This window comes from Pseudonaja textilis, chromosome 1, assembly GCF_049901715.1.
Source record: "Pseudonaja textilis isolate UNSWEBS1 chromosome 1, rPseTex1.2, whole genome shotgun sequence".
NCBI lineage: Eukaryota > Metazoa > Chordata > Lepidosauria > Squamata > Elapidae > Pseudonaja > Pseudonaja textilis.
Genome location: NC_141990.1, coordinates 132,190,493 through 132,210,435, shown reverse-complemented (window position 1 = coordinate 132,210,435; position 19,943 = coordinate 132,190,493). Strand labels below are relative to the sequence as shown.

The 19,943-nt window shown below is 40.2% G+C and overlaps 1 long non-coding RNA gene across 1 annotated transcript in view; it reads right to left on the bottom strand.

Moving 5' to 3' along the window:
* Positions 1 to 19,170, bottom strand: part of LOC148127811 (uncharacterized) — a 65,096-nt gene extending 45,926 nt beyond the window's left edge. Inside the window, exons 1-2 of the long non-coding RNA XR_015740200.1 lie at positions 19,095 to 19,170; positions 17,115 to 17,194 (exon numbers count right to left, since the gene is read on the bottom strand). This is a non-coding gene — a long non-coding RNA (uncharacterized LOC148127811). The remainder of the gene's footprint in view (positions 1 to 17,114; positions 17,195 to 19,094) is intronic.
* Between the last annotated feature and the right edge of the window lie 773 nt (positions 19,171 to 19,943).

Here is a 19,943-nt window from a genome sequence, read left to right as displayed (position 1 = left end):
TCTATGCTATGCTTATTTGTGTATGTGTCAATCATGCCTCCCGCCTCCCTCGGCCTCCTTTTTCCAAGCTAAAGAGCGCTAATGTCTCAGGCCTTTCCTCCCAAGAGAGCTGCTTCAGCCGCCTAATCGTTTTAGTTGCCTTTTTTTTGCACCTGTGGAGACATAATTTAAGTGTGGTCTCACCACAAATTTGCATAAGGGCAGTATTTCATCTGCTCTTCTTTTTTCGGTTCCTAGCCTGATGTTTTCAAGCATAGACTTGGCCTTCTAAGGATCTCTGTGCAGCGGCTTAACATTGTCATCAAATTGTCCACCCTGACCCCAGTGTTGCTTTCTGTATTGCTAATTCCAGTCCTGCTCACACAAACACACACACACACACACACATATATATATATATACATACATACATACATACATACATACATATATATATATTAATGTCACCATGCTTCACTTTCAATTTTCTCTGCATTTTAAAGCTTTATTTTATTTTAATTAAATTTATTTATTTATTTAAGTTTTTATTTCATCCTGTCTTTATTTTATATGTAACTCAAGGTGGTGAACATACTTACTACTCCTTTTTCCTGCACCTTTTCCTCACAATACCTCTGGGAGGTGAGTGCATGCATAAGGCAGGACACAGTCTCCTGATGATTGGCTGGTTTTCTTGCCTAAGGCAGGACTAGAACTCACAATCTTTTGGCAATTGGCCCAAAGTCCCCCAACCTGTTTTTGTACCTAAGGGAGGGGCTAGAACTCACAGACTCCTGGTTTCTAATCTGGTACCTTAACCGCTACAGCAAACTCACAGTAATTCAAGTACAGCATTCAACTCCAGAAAACAGACTGATTTTGACAGGAAGGGGAAAACTGCGTTATCCAAAATGTGCCTTGCCTACATTTGGTTTATTTATAGATTTATTTATTTATATATTTGGTGGGTATGGTAAAGCGGTTTCGAGTCCGGTACCTTAACTACTACACCAAACTCACCAAATGTATCAATAAATACATCGATAAATGAATGTAGGCAAGGCACATTTTGGATAACGCAACTTCCCCCATCTCCTAATTTCTCTAGCAGAATTCCCTCCCCCTCAAAATACGTCTGTTTTCTGGAGTTGAATGCTGTACTTGAATTACTCCACCTTGTCGTGTTGTGAGTCCTGCAGATACTAAATGAATGAGGAGTCAAATGACATCATTGGACATGTGATCCGTGCCTGCTTCTCTCTTCGAAGCTAATACCTGTTTGGAATTGAAAAAGGGGAGGGAAACTCCCTGATTGAAAATGACTGAGGTGAACAGAATTAGTGTGAGCGCTAAAGCTTCCAAACTGGCACACACAGTGGGTATCCAATCATCCTCATTATTTCCAAGTAATTTAGCGTATCTCTAATTATAATATGAGGTCATCTTAATTAGAGTGACATAAAATAATGTTAATTAGATGCAAACTCTTCTTCCAGATACCAGTCATGGATTCTAGTGGTAAAACCTTTGCCGCCTCTTCCGGGGAGCTTTTTAATCCTAATATACAATTTGGGGGTAATTAATTTCTTTTTTAATCAAACAAGGTACATCAAGCCATTGGATTCTAATTAATGTTTCTTCTTTGACTTGTCATTTTGTCCTCACTTCTCTTCCTCCCCCCTCTTTCATTGCAAGGTTGTCTTTAATTTATTCATGCTTGTTTGCATAATAGTCTTTAGTTCAGGGGTTGGCAGGAGTTACCCACAACCACAGCCTTGGCTGTCTCAGGAGAAAGTAACTTTATGTTGCCTCATTTCTTTGACACAAGTATTAGGGAAAATGTGCAGAGCAGGGTTTGAGGAAGACACCTGTATTTTCTCCTACTTTATGGGCTTTTTTGTGCGTGCTTCCCTTCCCTCAGCCTTCCTCTGTGTCTGTCTGTCTGTCTGTCTGTCTGTCTGTGCTGGGAAATACAGGGAAAGTTCAGAAGTGGGTATTCAGCAGGTTCTGACCAGTTCTGAAAAACCAATAGTGGAAATTTTGAGTAGTTCAGAGAACTGGCAAATGCCACCTCTGACTGGCCCCATCTATTCTCTGCCTCCTGAGTCCCAGCTGATTGGCTGCGTCTTCTTTTGTTGCTCCGCACAGGAGAATGGAGCTGGAAAGCAGGTTACTGGGGTGGGGAGGGAATGCAGATTTTACAGTATCCTTCCCCTGCCACGCCCCCCAAGCCACGCCCACAGAACTGATAGTAAAAAATTTTTGAATCCCACCACTGGGAAAGCTGTATAAACTCTGCTATAGATCCCTTGAGGAAATGAAGATGCAAAGGAAGTTTAGAATGAATGAGTGAACATATTTATTTATTTGTTTGTTTGATTGATTTTTATGCCATCTATCTCATTGATACAGTGATTCTGGTCAGTTTACAATATAATAATTAAAAAAAATGTAATACGAGGCAATTAACATTAGGAATGAAAGAAGAAAGTTCAAAAGTTAAAAGCCAAGGTGATGGGTGGCCTGGGGATTTTCTCTACCCCACCTGCCCCCCTCAAATGCAGCAAGCCTCTGTCACAGCACCGGGCCAAGCAGCAGAGCCAGATTTTCAGGCTCTTCTGGAAGTCCAGGAGTGTGGTGGGTGGACCTCACCTCCAAGGGTGAATATTCCAGAGGGCAGGGGCCACACAAGAAGAGGCTCTTCTCCTGGAATTTGCCAGACAGGATTCTTTGTCAGACGGGATCTGAAGTAGGTTTGAATGGATTGATTAGCAACATTCTGAGCTGCTGCATCTCTGACATCCATTTGTCTGAAATGGAAATGGAAATTAAGCATGGAATTGGGCTAGAGGACCTCCAAGGTCTCTTCCAACCTCTTATTCTGTTGCTCTGTTATTCTGGATGGACAGATATATTTCTTTCCCACCTTCTGACAGATTTCTTTCCAACTTTCTGGAAAGAATAAAAAGAATCCGGAACAGGTAGAGTGACTTGATGGAGGGAGTCTGGTAATTGATACCCTGAGTGACAGGAATGTATATGTATCTCTCAATGTTTAGAAAGGCAGGAGCGAAATGAATCTTTCTGATTAGCCGTTAGCATTTTGATTCTTCTAGCCTTAATTATGATTTGGTAAGCAACTTCCAAAATGGACTCATCTTCACTGAGACTCATGGATTTAAACTTTGCGGACTTACTGTAATGCTGTCATTTCTTCCCTGGGCTATGACCAGTAGCTCCTTAGACTGTTGAATGCAATTTGCAAAATGGGTTTAGCATTCCATAAGGCGCAAAGCATATGAAGTGTAATGATATGTTTTGCAGCATGGTAGGGTTTACATAATTGATTCTAATTATGATAGAATTGAATTTATTTTGTGCTTTGCACTTCAAGTCAGCTTTGCAATTTGAGGTTTCTGTAAGCTCCATATAGACGTCTACTCAGAATTACTCAGAGAAAAAGAAAAGCCCAAAATGGAATTTCACTGCAACTGAAATATGTATTTGCCAACAATATAAATGCAGAGCACGCTCCATTTAAGCAACTGCCTATGTGAATTGCAAACAGTGTTAAGTATTGTCATAAAAGTGATAAAATAATTAGATTATGTGATAAGGGCTAGTTGTGCATAATAAAAAATATGTGAAGAGAAAATTTGGGTCATAGTAATGAGGCAATTTTATTTGTTACACATAATGCGAAGACCTACTTCTTGCTTCTTCACAGAATTTTCAGCAGCATTGACTATCACCTAGTATCCATCTGAAGAAAATTTTCTCTGCAATTATGAAGGAATAGTTTAACCATTTGTGGCCTCTTGTCACTTGTTCTAATATTCTAGACATACCACCCATTCTAAGCTTAATTGGCAAATTAAAAATTAGCAAGTCAGATTATGAGATCAGACGGTGCATATTTGCAGCTTGGTAAAGAAATCTAATGTGAAACTCTGTTCTCTTTAAAACAACACAAATAGTTTTGTTCCTGCATCAAATCCAGAGGTGGGTATTCAGCAGGTTCTGACCAGTTCTGGAGAACCGGTAGCAGAAATTTTGAGTAGGTCAAAGAACTGGCAAATACCACCTCTGACTGGCCCGGCCCCCATCTATTCTCTGCCTCCTGAGTCCCAGCTGATCTGCTGGGTCTTCTTTTGTTGCCCTGCACAGGAGAATGGAGCTGGAAAGCAGGTTAGTGGGGTGGGGAAGGAATGGAGATTTTGCAGTAACCTTCCCCCAGGAGTGGGGAGGAAATGGAGATTTTGCAATATGCGTCCCCTGGCATGCCCACCAAGCCACCCCCACCCAGCCACACCACGCCCACCAAGTCATGGCCATAGAACTGGTAGTAAAAATTTTTTAATCCCACCACTGATCAAATCATACTGAGTATGGCTCGCCTGCCTTTATTCATATATAAAATTTTCTCTTCTACAGATAAAGATCCAAGCAGCAGTTTATTTGGGCCACTCAGTTGTCATAGAAGAAATATGTATTTTACAAAATTGCTTTACTTTCTACTTACGTAAAAATGTCAGACAACTTGTCCACATTGATAAAGAAGTCTGAATTTGTACCTAAACTCAAGGATAATTCTTAAAGTTCTGTTGCTGGTGGAAAATACTGTTCTAATGATTTCCCCAGGTTTGGACAACCACAAAAAATAAGTGTGTTTTCCACACACTGAAAAATTGTTCCTTTTCCATGCAAGTTGCCATCAGAATTGCAGTGAACCTTCCACAATATTTTTTTTCTCTGCACCCAAGTTGGGAATTGGCAATCTTAGTCACTTTGCTAATGACTTTTACCAAGGTTAAATGTTGTCAACACCAGCATTTAAATTGACCATTTAATTTTATAGCTTGTGTTGCTGGTTGTTAAATACAAGTGTGCAGTCTTCATTTCAATTGAAAGGGAAGAGAAGAGAAAAGAGGAAAGGAGAGGAGAGGGGAAGGGAAGGGAAGGGAGAAAAGGGAAGAGAAGCGAAGTAGGGAGGCAGGGAGGCAGGAAGAGAGAGAAATATGAAGCTTTGTATTTATTTTGGCCAATAAAGGGAATTTCTCTCTTCCACAACTCTTGTAACTCACAAACCAGTGAGTGGGAGATTAGGATGCCCAAAGGGTCAAATGTGAACTTCATGTTATCACAATGAATGTCTTACCCTGTTTGACACAATGATTTTATTCTTGTGATGTGGTATCAAAGATGAAGTAACTGTAAGAAAACAACCATTGTTCTTCATGCTTTGAAAGAAGGACAGGGACTCTTCCCTTTTGTTGTTACCGAAAGAGTCTTCTGTCTTTTGTTTTCTTGAGTGGTGAACACAGCTGTTTGGCTGAAACCCCTGGCTGGACTTTCCAGTGGCATTTGCCTGTTAGACCTGAAAATTTCACTCTGCTTTGAATTTGGTAAAAAAGCTTCAAAAGTCTCCATTGCCGTCTACCATCCAGATCACTTCATTAAATCACTTCTTAAATCTTTCCCCACTCAAAAATGGCCCAGGCGTTCACTTTATTATGTTCCTTACTTACAGCAAGTGGCAAAGTTCAGCGGCCTGTTTAGTAATGATGTTTAGGAGCTGGCATTTCGGGAGACAAAGTAGTAAAGGAAGCAATTAATGAAGTGGCTAGGAAATGCGGATAATGGGACCAGAAGGATATCACATCCAGTACATGGGTAGATATTGAAGGGGGAAAAAAAAGAAAGATTAAGGAAATGATTATGACTCAAGGCAAAGGGGAGAAAGGAACGAGATGCAGGGGATGCTAAATGGCTTTGCAACAGGAAATTTCTCAGAAGGAAGGAAGGAAGGAGGAAGGAAGGAAAAAGAAAGGAAGGGAAAGAAAGAATGAAAAGGAAAGAAAAAGTAGGAAAGAAAAAAAAGCAAGAGAAAAGAAGAAATCTTGTAAGAAACCTTTTTCCTACCTTTCTGACAATGTCTGTCTGTCTGTCTGTCAATCAATCAATCAATCAATCAATCAATCAACTAACTGACCTATCCCCAAGCATGGGGATTGAACTGTGAGGATGTTGGTTTGGTGCTGGAAGGAATGATACTTTCATTTTTAACTCTGTTTTATGGGTTCTTGTGAACTGCTTAGACAAGCAGCCATATAGGTGATCCTCATGGCCTCTCGTTTGGAAGTTTCACCTATGCCAAATGGGTAGTAAATGATAGTAAATGGTGTTGGATATTTGACACATATAACACTACTGCTGCATGTACCTGTGTCTTTAGTTGTTTTATGATTGTTCATCTCCCATAGAACTTGTGTGAGATGGGTGGTTATAAAATTGAATAAATTAAAAAAAAATTATAACCCAGATAGCCAGATAGCTAGCTAACTAGCTAGCTAGATGAGGAATGGCTAGATAGATGATAGATTAGATAAATAGATAGATGACGCATAGATAGATAATAGATTAGATACTGTGTTTCTCCAAAAAGAAGGCCGGTTCTTATTTTCTTTTGACCCTCCCCCCCCAAAATGGCTAGGTCTTCTTTTTGGAGGGTTCTAATTATTGACTCACTTCTCAGCGGTGGCACCGGCAGCCCTACCCAGCAGGAGCCCGCTGCTGGCCCACCTCTCTGATCAGAGCTCTGTTATTGGCTACAGATGCCTTCTTCCAGCAGGCATCTGAAGGCGAAACAGAGGCTGGGGTGATGTGTGTGAGTGGTGGCAAGTGGCCACAGAAGAAGGCGAGGCAGGTGTCAGGGTGGGCGAGGCCTGGTAAGGAGGGCAGCTCCACCCCCCACCCCCACCCTAGCTTATTTTTTACTGTGTTCCTCGCCCTGCCTCCTGCCCCCTTGGACGGGGTCTTAATTAGGGCTGATTTTGTGGGTGGGGCTTAATTTGCCCACATGTACTCAAAATGTGATAGGGCTTCTTTTCAAGGTGGCTCATCTTTTTGGAGAAACATGGTAGATAGATAGGTAGATGATGGGTAGATAGATGATAGATAGATAGATAGATAGATAGATAGATAATAGATTAGATAGATGAAGATTAGATAGATAGATGATAGATTAGATAGATAGATAGATTGATGATGGGTAGATACATGATAGATTAGATAGATATTTAGATGATAGATTAGATAGATAGATGAAGATTAGATAGATAGATGATGGATAGATACATGATAGATTAGAAAGATAGATAGATAGATAGATAGATAGATAGATAGATAGATAGATAGATAATAGATTAGATAGATGAAGATTAGATAGATAGATGATAGATTAGATAGATAGATAGATAATAGATTAGATAGATAGATGAAGATTTGATAGATAGATTAGATAGATAGATAGATAATAGATTAGATAGATAGATGAAGATTTGATAGATAGATGATAGATTAGATAGATAGATAGATAGATAGATAGATAGATAGATAGATAGATAGACGATAGATAGATAGATAGATAATAGATTAGATAGATGAAGATTAGATAGATAGATGATAGATTAGATAGATAGATAGATGATGGGTAGATACATGATAGATTAGATAGATATTTAGATGATAGATTAGATAGATAGATGAAGATTAGATAGATAGATGATGGGTAGATACATGATAGATTAGATAGATAGATAGATAGATAGATAGATAGATAGATAATAGATTAGATAGATGAAGATTAGATAGATAATGATAGATTAGATAGATAGATGAAGATTTGATAGATAGATGATAGATTAGATAGATAGATAGATAGATAGATAGATAGATAGATGATGGGTAGATACATGATGATTAGACTGATATTTAGATGATAGATTAGATAGATAGATGAAGATTAGATAGATAGATGATGGGTAGATACATGATAGATTAGATAGATAGATAGTAGATAGATAGATAGAGGGGGGAGTAGGAGAGAGAGAGAGAGAGGGACAGAGAGACAGAGACAGAGACAGAGATGGCAAAGTCTCTTAAAGAAAGATCCAGTTAAAAATTTATCAGAGCTGGTGATTACAGAAGAAAAAAAAGCTGGAAAAAATTTCCCTGGTTGAGCAGGTGTTCTGAGTGCTGCCAGTTCCTTCATTCTAAATGACCTTTTCACCTGCCACCTGGTCAGCGGGCCCAAACAGACACTCCTACCGCTCTGCAGATTTTTCCTATATTACTTGATTGCCATTTTTTTTTTTTGGAGGTATGGATCATTTGTAATTGTTCCAAAGATGCTTTTTTTAAAAAGCAACTGCATTTTGTTTTTCCTCAAGGAAGAACGTACTCCAGTTGCCCTTTGAAAAAGCATCTTTGAGAGAACCATGACCTGGATGACTGAGAATCTCCACAGACATCGTTTGACATTAAAAACAACAACAACAACAACAACAACAACAACAACAACAACATTTTAAGCTTGGTGGAAACTCAGGGAATCTATTTCACTTTATACTTGTTTCATTTCTCAAACCTAAACAAAAAAATCATGTTCTTAAATTTCATCCTTTTGCCACTGAAATTCCATGGAGTGGTGTGATGTTCAGTGAAGGATTCAGAGGCTGCAAGATAAGGCTGAGGCAGTGGCCGCCATCCTTAATACGTGGTAGTCAGTGATAACTGTTCTTCTGAGTTATTTATTTATTGACATTTTATGCCACCCGTCTCACTCTACAAAGTGACTTTGGATGGCTAGCAAGAACATGTCTCCAGGCCTAGAATAAGTCATATGTAGACTTGTTATATTTTGAACTGAAGCTATGGGCGTGGCTACTTTGGAATGTATACATCCTAAATCTGCAAAGGCGCATGTGACAAATAAGCCTTTGGTACCTTGTAAATTAGGCTTGCTTTCACACTGTTATAGGCACCTTTTACTCTGTCCTTTTGAAGTAGCCTCTGTTAAATGTATTTGATCTGCTAGTTTAGCCCTTGAACACTAATATTTTCACAACCAAATGAATAAAGAAACTGTTCTGTATCTAGATGTCTTTATTGGGAAGGTGTTCCATATGATCCTACATCAGAGGTGGTATTCAGCAGGTTCTGACCAGTTCTGGAGAACCGGTAGCGGAAATTTTGAGTAGTTTGGAATACCACCTTTGACTGGCCCCACCCATATCCATTCTGTACCTCCCAAGTCCCAGCTGATTGGCTGGGTCTTCTTTGGTTGCCTTGCACAGGAGAACGGAGCTGGAAATCAGGTTTATGGGGTGGGGAGGGAATGGGGATTTTCTCCCTGGAGTAGGATGGGAATGGAGATTTTACAGTATCCTTCCCCTGCCACACCCACCAAGCCAAGCCACGCCCACAGAACTGGTGGTCAGTTTTTTTTGAATCCCACCACTGCCCTACACCCTATCTAAAGAGTGGAGGAGAACCACCTTGAATGCACCGTATTTTATTACTTAATGTTATTGTTATTTTATTACTTAATGTTTCAAGCTTGTTTGGTGCAGTGGCTAAGGCTTCAGGCTAGAAAGCAGGAGACTGTGAGTTTTCTGCTTAGCTACGAAAGCCAGCTGGCTGACTTTGGGCCGTCACTCTCTCTCTCTCTCTCTCTCTCTCTCTCCACCCAACCCACCTCAGAGGACTGTGGTTGTGGGGAAAACAGGAGGAGGATGGTGTGTTGGATGTGTTCACTGCCTTATGCTATATGTAAAAATAAATAACACCGGATGCAAATTAAGTAATGAATAAATAAACAGCAAACTAACTGCAATGTATGTGGGAGTTTGTAGCAAGGTAAATATCGGGCTGAATTCATTGCAGGCCTTGCTGATGAGATCTCCTTTGAATCATCTGCAGTCAATGAGATTATTAACATTAAAGAGCCAGTTTTGTGTGGCGATTGATGCTCTTGCCTCACAATCAGGAGGCTGTGAGTTCAATCCTATGTAGAAGCAGATATTTGTCTCTCTGGGCACATTGAGAAAACCTCCGCTTTGGCAACAGGAAGGGCATCCGGCCAGTAAACGCTCAGCTCCATTCAGCTGCCCAGTCTCCACCCCGCAAAGAATTATGGGGTTGTTAAAAGAGGAGGATGAAGATTGAGGTCCCAGGCTAGAAGCTGGGAGGTTCTAGTTCCATTTCAGGCCTAAAGTCAGCTGGGTGACCTTTGGCTAGTCATTCACACTCAGCTCTAGGAAGCAGCCAAGGGCAAGCAACTCCTGAAATCTTGACAAGAAAACTGAAGGAACTTCGCTAGGTGTCCCTTAGAGAAGGTATCTGACTTGAAGCCATGCATACACGCATACAAAGGCTCAGCTCCTACATTTCCTCTAATCTGCTTTGTAGACTGAGGTACTGGATGATGATACAGAAGGGAATTCGTAACCTTTTTTGTTTTTGGCTTGGCCCTTGTGTGAGGCCCACACACTCAATGCACGAAGTAGGTGCATCATATCTCCGAAGTGCTGCAAGCCTCAACTTTGAATAAAGTGCCAGTTCCTTTGAGATAATAAATAGGAACTAAATTTACATTTCCCTCTTTTTGTTGTTGTTGGAAGCAATTTGCATGTTATGCTGCTGGATCTTAAAGTGAAAGGAAATGTGCTTGACGCTAAAATTGGCTTCGTGGCTCCAGTTTCCTCAGCTCTGCACCACCTGCCTCTAATCAAACTGTCCAATTACTGGAAACAATTGTTTTCTTGCCTTCTGGGAAGTAAAAGACATTCCTCCAGTAAAATACTGCTTTTGCAAAATGTTGCATTTTAAAGCAAGCTGCTTTCACAAATTAAAATAATAATACCAATATCTGAATGGGGGTGGTAGGTATGGGAGGATGCGGCTGGGGATCTGGTTAGATCCCTGGAAGGTCAGGAGCAGAGAGAGCCAGCAAAACATGGAGATTATGGAAGAAGTGCTGCTAATAATAAGAACAAAAATAGGTAGAATATCCTTCCCTTCGAACACAAGGAAAAGAGCAGAAGTTATCTGGGGAAAAGCCAGAGCAGGATGAGGCTCCAATTAGTCCATATGCTAATCAGGTTGATTAATATAGAAGGCAAATTTTTCTATGGCTTCTTTGTGGAAGGATAATCAACGGCTCTCTTTGTTTTAGAAAAACCGCACTGGAAATTGTGACCTGTGACATGTAAGTTGGGTCAGCTGAGGTTCCTCTCCATGGGACCTGTCCCCTCCCCCACCTCCAAAGTCCCCCCACTTTTCTCTTTTTGCAAGAGGATGTTGAATTCTATAAAAGTTACATTAAATCCTGAAAAATGTGAGCCTCTCTGCCGTTTATTTAAAACCAAACTGAGAGGCAGAGATGAAATTAAACGGGAAAATTTGAGTGAATGAGGATGCTTGCAAGCTTTTTCTTAGAAACTGACCACCACCGCTCTCTGCAATGAACATGATGATAATTCCACATGGTCCATTCATACAGCAAGTTAACCAAGGTCCCTGAGAAGTTGGATTCCTGGAGTTGCCTAAGAGAGCCATACATCCTTCTGTGAGGATATTCAGCTTCTCGGAATATTGTAGGCATCCAAGATGCTCCGGAAATGATGTTGGATTAGAGTCCTGATAATCTTATTTATTGATTTATTAAATTCATTTACTGCCCATCCCACCACAATGTTACTCTGGGCAGCTTACCATGTTAAAAAGAATAAAAATATTTTTAAAAAAATGCTTTTGTATATATGTATATAGGGGTGTATGTGTGTGTATATATCATCATCATTCTAGCGGCTAGCCATTGTCTTTCCACTATAGGATGAAGGCCTCTTCCGCATGTATCCAAACGATACAATCTTGAGCTTTCTTTTGCCAATATATATATACATATACATATCTTCTTCTATATACATAAGAGCGAAATACCACTCACGCATCATCATAAAATTTCTAGAACCGTAAAGCCTACAAACTTGAAATTTGGCATGTATGTTCCTCTTGGCTACTAGGTGCTCAATAAGAAAGGATTTTCAAAACGACAATCAGAGCATTCGTATTTCGTATATTATTATTAACATGCTCTGATGCTAAGGAGTTCTACTCCTCCTCCTCACATGAAAAGAAATCTGTTCCAAATGCAAAATACAAGCAGAGGAGTTTCGGTTTCAGTTTCACAGCACCAAGCAGCTTTAGCACAGAACACTTGAGCTAAGCCATACCCAGGCTCCTTGCTGTCTCCTTCTTGCTCACACAGCAAATACTGTTTCCGTTTCCAAACAGCCCTCAACTCTCTCACACACTGACAGGACGCTAGCCAGATGAATACCGATGGATGCTGGTAGGCAGAGGCAGAATTCCCCCCTCCCTTATTTTCCTCCCCCAAAACTAAGCCCGACCACATAATTTCGTAATGAAGCACAGGTATCGAGCTAGTATGTGTATATATGTATATATATAATATACCTATACACATATGCATACACCACACACACACACACATATGCATATGTATATGTGTGTGTGTATAATCAATCAATCAAATGTTTATTACAGCCGGAACAGTACAATTAAAAATACACAAGGGGTACCCAAATGTGCTTTCTCATGAGGCAACTGGACTTTTCTGCTTTTTCCCTATAGATTTTTTCCCTATAGAGATTCTCAGTCATCCAGGTCATGGTTGTCCTGGAGATGCTTTTTCAGGAGGCGGCTGGACTTCCTTGTTTTTTCTTTTGAGGATGTTTTGTTTCTCATCCAAGAAGCTTCTTCAGTATAAATCCTTCCATTCCCCACTATCCTGTCAGAGCTGAAGAAGCTTCTTGGATGAGAAGCAAAATGTCCTCCAAAGATAGAAACAAGAAAGTCCAGCCACCTCTGGGACGACCATAACCTGGAAGGTTGAGAATCTCCACAGACACAAGGAGGTCTCTCTAATTAAAAATTCTATTATGAAATAATAACACATTATTTTATATTTTATTATAAAATAAAATACTATAATACTCTCTTAACAAATAACAAACAGATGAATTCAAAAGGGTAGGCCGAGACCGCTCAGTTACAAAGGCCTACAGCACATTTCATCCTGCCACAATTGTGGAGGGCCCAGAGAACGCTGCAAGTTCAGTAGGGAAAGAGCCTGTTGAGATGGCAGGAAACTAAAAAAGGCACGAGACTGGCAACCCCCATTGTTGGTCTCTCTCTGCCCTGCCTCTGTTGCAGTGGTGAGATTCAAATTTTTTACTATCAGTTCTGTGGGCGTGGCTTGGTGGGCATGGCAGGGGAAGGATGCTGCAAAATCCCCATTCCCTTCCCACCCCACTAACCTGCTTTCCAGCTCCGTTCTCCTGTACAGGGCAACAAAAGAAGATCCAGCTGATCAGCTGGGATTTGGGAGGCAGAGAATAGATAGGGGTGGGGCCATACAGAGGGGGCATTTGCCGGTTCTCCAAACTACTCAAAATTTCTGCTATCAGTTCTCCAGAACTGGTCAGAACCTGCTGAATACCACCTCTGCTCTGTTGCCTCTATTCCCGCATACTGAAGTCACATTACTTCCCTTTCCACTACCGAGAAGCCTAACAGATTTGAAGTATCTTGAGGCTGTCTTGGAGGCCGTGAGAATAAGGGGGAAAGCAGCATTTTAACAAGGTAGTCCTTGACATACAACCACTGATTTAGTGACCGTTCAAAGTTATAACACCACTGAAAAAGGGGTCGACTCCATTTTTTCACATGAAGCACCCCCATAGTCACACCAATGGTGGGATTCAAGTTTTTTTTATTACCCGTTCTGTGGGCGTGGCTTGGTGGGCGTGGCAGGGGAAGGATACTGCAAAATCTCCAGTCAGAGGTGGTATTGGCCGGTTCTCAAAATTTCCGCTACCGGTTCTCCAGAACTGGTCAGAACCTGCTGAATCACACAACCTCTGAGTCACAGGATCAAAATTTGGAAGCTTGGCAACTGGAATGTATTTTATTACTGTTGCAGTATCTTGGCATGATGTGATCGCCTTTTGCGACCTTCTGGCAAGCAAAGTCAAAGAGGAAGCCAGATTCACTTAACAACTGTGTTACTAACTTAAACAATTTCTGTGATTCATTTAACAACATTGGCAAGAAAGGTTGTAAAATAGGGCAAAACTCATTTAACAACTGTCTTACTTAAGCAATGGACATTTTGGGCTCAGTTGTGGTCGTAAGTTGAGCACTACCTGTAGTCCAGCTAAGCAGGACTTAAGGTGCCTCATTGGGGATGAACGCATCATCATGAGGACGCAGCAGAAAAAAGGTGCTGCTAGGCCATGTTTATACCAGGGTAAGTTGCAATTGCTGAAGGTGGCTGATGAATCTCATAAATTGAAAATGTAGAATTCTTGCTACTTGCTGGTTCATAATTAACCATATCTCTGAAATTTGTAAAACTAAAAATCTGTTAATTTGGATTTGCAAGGGAAAAGTGCGGGGAATTTGCTTTTGTGTAGAGCAGAGCTTTTCTGTTTCTGTCTCTCTCTCTCTCTGTCTCTCTGTCTCTTCCGCCCTCCCCATCTCTCCCCATCTCTCTCTCTCCCCCCCTCTCTCCCTCTCTCTCTCTCCCTCCCTCCCTCTCTCTCTCTCTCCCCCTTCTCCGCCTCCCCTTCTCCACACTCTCCTTTCAGAGTCACATTTTTCTGAGTAAATTTCCTGGTAAGTGGCGACTGATGATGGAAAAATTGTCTGTAGTTACAGTTCATTTGGAAATGGGATGGTAGCTTTTTAGACCTTTATGGCAAGCTGAGCTGCCAGAGAGTTTTCTGCATGCCAACATTATAAAAACATGATGCTTTAGAATAATCTGAACTTCAAATAGCCCTTACTGAATTACTGGATATTCTTCACTGTGTCACTAATCATTCAACAAATCAATGAAAATCTGTAGGAAAAACTTGCAAGTTGGGGCCAAAATGAGCTGGATTTTAACAGCTGAATGAAATGTCATTTGATTGATAAGGAAGATTGCAACTTCTTGCTAAGAAAGAGAGCTATTAAAAAAGTCAAGCATTTAAAAAGATGTTTTTAAAAATAATTCTGTGGGTATTTTTGACAGCTAGTCCCTTTTTGTGGTTTTGTCTCGGGAAAGTACTTTCTCTGTCTCCTTTCTCACGAACCATTTTGAGATAAAGAGTGGTGATTTTAGAACTACAAGCTTGGGGGAAATTCTTTAAACAAATTTGATGGTTTAAGGTCATCAACAAGTATCGACTATCGAATAATAATCTTCTCCAGAACGATCTGTCTGACCCTCCACATCTCCCAATGATGTAGGCATGGCGGCTTTTGATTTGTGTCAGAAGCACTAACAAATTCAAACAAAATAGGTACCAAACAGGTCCTAAAAAAGTAGCACGTGCACAAATTCTTTGGATTCACTAGAGATATTTCCACAGTTTTTAAAGACAATGAAAAAAAAAATCTGATCCAAATGAGGAGCGGGGGGGGAAAGACACCTGCATTCATCTGGCCAAGCTGAACTTGAATCACAAAGAAAGCCCTGGACTCACATAATTGCCACATGCTTGAAAATTATGTGCATTGCATTCTATTAGGTGTTATCTTTATCTTTTTACTATTCCACCCCCACAGATCTATTCTTTGTAAAAAATCTAAATCTGTACAAAAACAATGCTGGGACTTGTGTGTGTAGATATGTGTGTTGACATGTACTATTTAGGAATTTTTATTTATCACTTGAGTTAGAGAACTGAGAAGATATTTGCATTGTATATATCAGAGTGCGCTTTAGTTACACTTCAGTGACCAGGGCTTTTCTTTTTAAAAATAAAATTATTTGACCGGGGGGGGGGGAAGAGGAGGGTTGAGAAAAAATGTGGATATTTCATCAAAAACTATTTCCTAAGCAGAATTTTTTAAAAAGTCGAAAAGAAAGCAGGCTACACCTACAGCAACAGTAATAACAGTCTAAGGGTTCATCCACGCAGCAGCTGAAAGATGCTTTGCTAACCTCTTTTAAGGACATCTCCTTAGGATGCTGCTTCTTCTTATCCCCAGCCAGGAGCTGAATGCTACCTCTACCTAACCTTCTGGTGTTAAAAGTCATGTTTTCCACCATCTCCCCATTAATGTCTTGGGGTTTTCTTGGGGTGATGAAGCAGCAAAGGCTGGAAACAGAGGTGGGTATTCAGCAGGTTCTGACCAGTTCTGGAGAACCGGTAGTGGAAATTTTGAGAAGTTAAGGGAACTGTTGGTAACCTTCCCCCAGGAGTGGGTTGGGAATGGAGATTTTACAGTATCCTTCCCCTGCCATGCCCACCAAGCCACACCCACCAAGCCATGCCATGCCCACCAAGCCATGCCCACAGAAACAGTAGTAAAAAAATTTGAATCCCACCATTGGCTGGAAAGTGTCGAAACTGGAGGTATGGCTCTCTCCCTTCCCATGGTCAGTGGCAATTTGCTTCCTTTCTTCTTGAGGTTTAGACAACAGATGGACCAGACATCTGCCCACATAGTGTAAGAAAGGAATGCAACCTACTCAGAGTCCTGCTGAATTGGAGTGGCAAATCAGCTCCAGTACATAAATAAATCTTCAAATAATGCTTGATCAGCACTTCACAAAGCACCAACTAGACCAGGGTTGTCAAAGTCACGGCCCATGGCCCGGATACGTCACACACTGGCCACGGCCACGGCCAGTTTAGTGAGGGGAAAAAAAAGATATGTGACGCTACTGTGACGACGTGAGTTTGACACGCCTGAACTAGGCATTACAGGGCAGGTCAAGTACCATAGTTTTGCATGAGATTTCTTCATCCAGGTTAAAAACAGATGTTCTGATTGAAAAGCAGCTGATACAGCGGATTGAAGTAAATGGGGATTCTCCAATGTTCACCTTCAGATACCCTACCCTCATATATCAGACATCACAGATAATGTAGGATGAGTAGAGACTTCCAGGTCAGGTGGGGGAATTTATATCTGAAGCCCGGTATCATGGATCAAGGTTTGATGAAGAGTTGAACCGCTGGATCAGGGGTCCCCAAACTTGGTAACTTTAGGACTTGTGGACTTCAACTTCCAGAATTCCTCAGCCAGCCATGCTGTCTGGAGAATTCTGGGAGTTGAAGTCCACAAGTCTTAAAGTTGGCAAGTTTGGAGCCCCCTGCTCTGGATCAAAACTCAGCTCCTTTTCTAGCTCTGTTAGAGACAGAGAGAGCAATTGGCTGATGATTTTCCTGCCCGTAGCAAATCTACCAATCACTTTTCTTAATTAGTCATACCTGAAGGCTGCCAGGGTAGAACCGCTGCCTTGCCTCAATTCCAAACCATAGTTTGTCTCAGGAACTGTTCAACTGGTGCCCTAAGAGAGAAAGAACAAGATATTTCAATTTTCAAAACAAGGAGAAACAATTTCTAAAAGGTTAATCAAATTGAAGGAGGAAATGGTGGGGTTTTTCTTTTTAGAGTTGCGAATTATACCATTTTTCACTGTAAGAAAGAAGATTTGTATTTTGCCCACTCCTATATGAAATGAAAGTCCATGGATTGGTTTTACTAGCACCTAGGAAAATGATGTAATAAGAGTATGACTGCTAGACAACTTCGTTACATGCAGGAAATGTTTTAGCCGGGAAGGCTGTAACAACCTGGGAAAATTATTTCCTTCTTACCTGCAGTCCAAACAAGTATGGCTCACCACCTCACTGTTTTATTTACCTGTATACAACTGTCTCTTACAATAAGAGTGTTGTAATTTTTGGCCTCAAAGAAAATACAATAAACATGCTACATCTATGTCTTCCTACCCAGAAATCTACCAACTTTTATCTCCAATTTAGTTTGGTTCACAGGGACTAGAGACAAGGAATTATATATTTTAGATAAAAGAATATCTTCAAGACTTGTATTATATGTCTGGTACTTGGATATGCTCCAAAAGATGTTAAAAATGAGAGAATGTTGTGGAAGGGGAATGAAGGCAGATTAAAAAAACTTGGAAGATTGGATTAGAAGATGTAGGAAAAGCATTTCAGAGTTGATAAAACTTCGAGAACTTGTAGTGAGTGCGATAGGGGAGGTTATTTATTAGGTGAAAGGTGAATGTTTAATGCTCAGTACTTCAATATTTTTAAACTTTTAATTGTTGATATTGTCACTTATGATTCTGCAAGCCACTCAGAGTCTTTTGATAGTGAAATGAGTGGGATATAAATTTAATAAATAAATAAAAATAAAATTGTCTTGGATATAGGTGGGTTTGGTCTCCTAATCCTCTTTCTCCATGGCCCCTGGTATTCCAAATTTTATCTTGAAATTTATGATATAGTGAAAACTAGAAAAAACTGCCTCTCTTTGGAATTCAATTGGCCTGGAAAAGCTTGGAATAGAATAGAATAGAATACAATACCTTTATTGTCATTTCATTCCACAAATACATGAAATTTGAAAGCTACTCCAGCACAGTGCCCCAAACACCACATCACAATTACACTACAGAATAATAATAATAATAATAATAATAATAATAATAATAATAATAATATCACAAATGCACTGTTTGACTCAAGACAATTACTGCCTTGGAAAAGAAACTGTTTCTCAATCTATTAGTCCTCATTTTAACACACCTATAACACCTCCCTGATGGTAACGGATCTAAATATGAAGGTCCAGGATGAGAACGGTCTGTGGAGATTTCTAGTGCTCTAGAGAGGAGTCTGGTCTTCGCAATCTCTTCCAAAGAAGAAAGAGAGCAACCGGTGATTTTTTGTGCTGTGTTTATAACTCTCTGGAGCATCTTCTTATCCACTGCAGAGTATCCAGCATACCACACCGTTACACAGTATTACACAGTTATACAGGAAGGTTCACAACTTAGCTTTCGGGGGTGTGGGGGGGACATCTCCCATCTATTTTATTGAGTTAAATAAATATTGAGTTGCATTGCATCCTCATTTACATTGTGTACCCATTGCATTGCACACTCATGCTGCATGAGGCACAATATAGATAAATGGCTGCGATAGAATTCTCACAGTAGTTTTGGCCTGCCCCCATAGCTCTTTAGTTTTACATGGCAAAATACTAGGTGTGCCATGCTTTGCTATATTCTGTTCCTCGACCATACTTCTGTGTAGGCAGATACTAAGAAAACATTTCATTTTTGGTCAATGATACTCATTTAGTAATTGCAAAGACTAATGAAAGGAAACATACTCCCACCAGAAAAATATTTGGATGTCAATAAACTCCAGACTCACGTAAGAAATTCAGCAAATGTTTACCGAGACAAATAAGAGCGAGAAAGAGAAAAAGCGAAGTTTCTTACGTAGCTTCTTTGTGGCCACAGACAGGAAGTGAAATAGTTTTCAGGTTGAAAGTACTTCTCAATCATGTCATGCACCAGTAGTCTTTTAAGTGTAAGGTTCATATCCTCTGCACTTCATTTGATGTATATTAAAGTACAGACAATTGAAATTTCCCCTGGAATTCACAAGCATAACTTTTCTTCTCTCTTCCTCCTTCTCGAATTCATAATGAAAGTTTGAAATAAACCACAATGACCCAAATCAATATGTGACTGGGTAATTTTTGTGACCATTATCAAGGCTGGTTTGCATGCTACAAAACCAACTGGATTTTTAAATTGTTAGCCTTCCAGTAATAAAATCCAGGGCGCTTTGGATTGCTCACAACCAAGAACCACTTTGAATATTGTAATTTCCACAGCCAGATGATTCCGACAGAATAGATTGGGCAGGCCTCTTTTTCTTTTCAACTTTTTAAACATTTCTTATTCACAGTGGTTTAAAAACAAAGAAGTTTCCCAAGTCATCTTTTCTTTCACCTGTAGAGTGATAAACAAAAATGAAGAAAATGTTTTGCGGGCAATACAAAAAATGGCTGCAGAGGTTTGAAATGTCTTTTTTTAATCTTCCAATTACAGCTAGTCCTCCTTGTTTAGTGACAGGCTCAGTTAGCAACCATTCGCAGTTACAATGATATTGAAAAAGTAACTTTAAAACCGGTCCTCACATATATAAGACTTTGACAGGCCTTTAAAACAAAGGAAAGATGAAGTAAGATTGTAAACACATTTGTGGTTTCAC